We start from the raw sequence: 4975 nt of genomic DNA, 5'->3' as shown, positions 1-4975 counted from the left end.
TTCTTCTGACATTTGTGTTCAAAATGTTATACATTTATACTTTCATATTTTCCATTAAGGATTTTAGGGGTATACATATATTATTGTAATAAAGATACCGATGGAATAAATATGCATTATTTGAACTTTTGAAAAATAATTGCTGTATTTCTACAAACAAAGCAATTCTCTTTGTAGAGGATTGCAAATTTTGGATTACTAATATTCCTACTTAAAAGATTCTTACTCACTGTGTATGTTTGTACATGTTTGTGTCTTCCTTGATAACCAAGTAATTTTTTGTCCAATAATCTCATTCTATAGTTTAAAGACAAATAGGAATACTTTATTCAATTTTCCTTTGGTTGGAATTGCAAGGTTGCATAATCTGCTTTCAGAATCACATATATTGTAGGCAAGCTATACAGTGAAAAAAAAAATAAAAATACATATATATAACATTGAAGGGATAATTAAGGTTTTCTGTCCAGTCTTTCTCAGTATTTAAAAGGACCTAAAATTGAAGTTCTCTCTACAAAATGTTTATAAGTTTCTAAGTATGCTTTATAAAACTAATATTTGAACTAAACTCTTTTATTAAAAACAGGAAAGCTGTTTTATTCAACTCTCTATTGTAATTATGAGTGAAATTTGGGATAGTTATGGCCATATATAATTTATACTTATTTATTAGATACTTAAGAGATTATAAAAACATAGTCAGAAATTAACTTTTTAACACAAAATGTTATTTAATTAAAAAAAAAAAAAAAAGAAAAGAAAAAAAGAAATAAGGAAAAGCACAAAGCTGCCAATACATGTAGTCTTTAGAAAAGACAATTCAAGTCAATTTGTTTCTGCTTTAAGTACCGCTTTATTTCAAGGTACAAGGCAAAGAATTAATGTTGCTTTAAACCACATGTATTTGTACTTTCTTTGCCAGCGATTCTTAAAGACATGACTCTATAGTTCTTTGACATCTTTAAACTAATCCTTTTTCTCTATCTCATATTATAACGTAGAGACATGTCACTGATTACACAATCCTAGCATTGTCTTTCTTATTGGCATTGCAATATGGTCAAAACTGGCACCCTCAGATGGAAAAACGTCCCTCCGGTAGACACGCTGGGGTGGAAAAGTATCAAATCAGCCTCTTACTGCTTCCGTGATTATACACATTCTAGGATACTTGTTTATATTTTTGTTTGTTTGTTTGTTTGTTTAGCTATTTTGCATTCTGAATCACTCTCCTTCCAAGTTTCCATAGCAACTCTTGTACAGCTTGATTATTAGAAAGTTCTCTTTAATTGATCCCTAATGTATAGCTTAATAGTAACTATTAAAAAGTCTTTTGTTTCCAGGTCATATTTAAGGTTCATATATTTGCATAAAAACATCTCATTAGCTCAAACCAATCATTAATAGTAATTTTCTTCTTTTATTTTTTTAATAACTAAACCGTCATTGAGGTTTTCCAAATAGCAAATATTTATAGCTTGTAGAAAAGGGCTTTCTCTGGGAGCCTAGGCACTTTGTTTCTATGAACAGCAAGAAAATTATAGAGCTTCAAAATTTTGATCACATAATACAAAAAGAAGGTGTCTTTTTCTTCAATTGAAATTTAAATAGACTGTGCTAACTATAGGCCAGAGGCAATGTTTACTGGCAAAGTTGCAGTGTATTAGAACCTTGTGCAAATATGAAAAACAATGTAAAAGTAACCAATAATAACTGAGAATTTCCCTACCCCCATTGTCAGCACAAAAGCCACAAAATTCTTTCACTAACAGCAGCATTTTCAGTGCTTACATGAAATAAAGTCCAGTATAGACACATAAAATTTGGTGCAAATAACATGTAGACATTACTATTTACTTGACAATCAGACAACCAATTTGATATCTATGATTGTTAGATGAAGAATTTTGATTAATTGTATGTTTCTCAGAGAAGAAATTCTGATCACAATTGCAGAATGATGGGAGCGTAAAATAAGTTTTACTTGACAATATTCATTGTAAACATATAACTCAGTAAATATGCAGTTTACTTCATTTTTTCATGTATAGAATAATTGAAATATACATTTACGTATGCTGAAAATGAAATACTTTTTAGTTAGGGGAAATAGGAAGAGTGGGGGAATCAGCTTTCACCAGTGTAAAAGTGCTGTATTTTCCCCTGATCTTCTATAACCTTCATAGGCAGACTTTATACCATACTCTAGAATGGTATACTCTAGTTAATACTGAAAGAATAGTTTTAGTATGGTATCAACAAGACAACATGTGTAAATATAGGTCACACCATCATGGTAAGCTCCAGAAAAATGTAGTTAGCACATATAATGTTTTTGTTTTTGTTTCTTTTCTTTTCTTTTTTTTTTTTTTTTTTTTTTCTGTCTTGTATCCTTGACCTCTGTGTGTCTTTATAGAAACTCTAATAGCATTAACATTATGCTACGATTAAAAAGCTAGACAGCACAACAATGCTGCTTGACAAGATATTTTTACAATCCTTTTTGATGTCATTCTGTTGGGATTGAATGTCCTTTGAACTCTTGCAAATTAAGTGCATGTTCAGTGGATGTATTCTCATATGGGATCTCTTTGTGTTATCTTTTAGGTCTCTTCTGCTGTTTGGAGTGAAGGATTGGTTTCCATTTATCCTAGTACCTATAATTTTGTTAAATAGTAATTATTTATGAATAACATGGATTTCAGAAGTAGGTTTAAAAACTGGATTTATTATCACTTAGCAGCATGTTAAATGTATGTTTTAAATAATTTGTATAATTTTTATGCAAGCTAAGCTGATAAAAATGCATGAGCTTTTGTTTCCTGTACTATCTCTATCAACTAATATCAGAATTTAACTATAAACATGAATCTAGCCTGCAGTATGTTAGTAGTGTAAATTTGTAGTGCTTGCATTTTATACCTTCTAGTCATGTTATACAGGCAAAACAAAAGAAAAGGCCTAGAGAATGTAAAGTTCAATGTAAATTAAAAATGTGTTTTCCAGAAGAAGCATCAAAGTTCTTAAGGGTGTAAAAAGAAGGGCATTATTGTAGCATGGGCTTCCCTTTTGAAACTAGATTACTGAAGTTGAAAAGCAAATAGAGTTATTTTTTCTTTAAATCTCTCTCTTTAAGTACAGTAAGACTGATAGGAATCAACAGTAGTGCAAGATCACTTTCCTCTGAGCAAATCAAACCCAAACCAAAAACAAATGCATATTTATTGTATAATGTTGCAATCAAGCTGCATTTGCAGGATGGAAAACAAAACAAAACAAAACAAAAACAGGAAAGAATAAACAGAATTCCTTAAGAATGTCACAGAGGGAGATGGAGTGGAGTGGCTTGACACTAACAAGTTCCAACTAGTCAAGAAACATCAACTGGGATTAAATCAGATAATAAAGGAACCAAGCAACCCAGTGACACTTAGATCTATGAGCCAGTAACAGGATGTCTGTGGTTAACCTGCAAGGTGATTTCTTTGCTGAAGAAAAAAGATGGAAAATTGAAACAGGAGCTGTAACTGCTGATAGAAAGTAGTAAAGCCAAGTTAGGTTCTGGTGGCTGTACTGTTTCACTTTTCCATGCCATTGGAGACATGGCAAGTCGAGATAACAGGTAGGATAGATGTAAAAAAGGCTGAAAGAAAATGGGAGAATGCGGAAACTAAGATCAGTATGACAAACTGAAGGGAAATTGAGAGGGCTATGTTTAGTTTATACACCTGTAATAGGTATTTTGCTCTTGATAAGGATGAGAAATGTATTTAGACAGAGATTAACTTACATATAATGCTAGAATGGAGCAGCTCTGAGAAAACAAACAAACAAAAACCCAGTTTTATGATGATGCATTTTTATTGCATACAAAAGATAGTATTAAACATTCAAAAGATAACACTGATTATGCTTTCCATTAATCCAGGTTTGTGCATCCATATTAGGATATATTTTGTGCTCATGAGCTTGTACTGTACTTTTTTTTTTTCCTGTGTGAACAAGTTACCTGTATGTACAAAAGACAGTATCTTTGATTTCTTCTCATCATTTCATGTAATATCTTGTGTTTTTCCAGTGGACAATTCATTCTCTTCAATGAAGACAGACTTTTTCCAACAGTCATCAGTTTAAGTGCATCACAAACTTTACTGGCTTAATTTGTCAGGTGAAAGGCTATTATTTCCACTTTATGAGTGCCAAGCTAAGGCCTAAGGAATTATTTTCTCAGACAGATTTCTATTTCCAGGGAGCTGAAAAAAGATTAAGCTCAAGTGTGTTGACTTGATTTCAAGCTCTGAAAGCACGATCTGTAGTGGGCACAGGCTTTTTCTTTGTTGTTTTTGTTGTTGTTCTGTTTTCTGTTTGCTTGTGTTTTGTTGTTGTTGTTGTTGTTGTTGTTGTTGTTTTGTTTTGTTTTGTCCATTTCCTCTTGTACTGCACCTTCTGTTTCATCTATTCCAACCAATGCTTCCCCCATTTTTTTTCTTTATTTTGGTACTGTCTCTTCATTCTAATCTAATCTTTTTAATGATGAAATACACATGAAAAACTAAGCAATAGTGAATTTATATTTTGTTTGTTTGTTTGTTGTTGTTTTAGGATTACAGTTAGTTAAGCTGGCTATCTGGAGGTATTGCAGCATTCATAGTATGGACTGGGAACATTAAAAGAATAGAAAGAGATACCAGTTATTAAATACTAGTAGGTATTTACTAACATTAGTAGATGTCTGGAGACAACTAGAGAAAAGGAAATGTAATATTAACAATGTAGAAACTATTCTTCAGTAATCTGACTACAATTATATAATTATATATATTAATTATAAATTAATATATTAATTATAATTAATTATATATTTATATATTAATTATATATATTTATTAATTATATTTGTAATTATATTATATAATTACTGATTACTATGTTAGTAATAAATACTAACAGAGGTGAATATTTTTTGCGTGTGGCT

Source organism: Aythya fuligula, chromosome Z (assembly GCF_009819795.1).
Source record: "Aythya fuligula isolate bAytFul2 chromosome Z, bAytFul2.pri, whole genome shotgun sequence".
Taxonomy (NCBI): Eukaryota; Metazoa; Chordata; class Aves; order Anseriformes; family Anatidae; genus Aythya; species Aythya fuligula.
The sequence above is the reverse complement of the archived record's forward strand: the minus strand, read 5'-3'. Positions refer to the sequence as shown.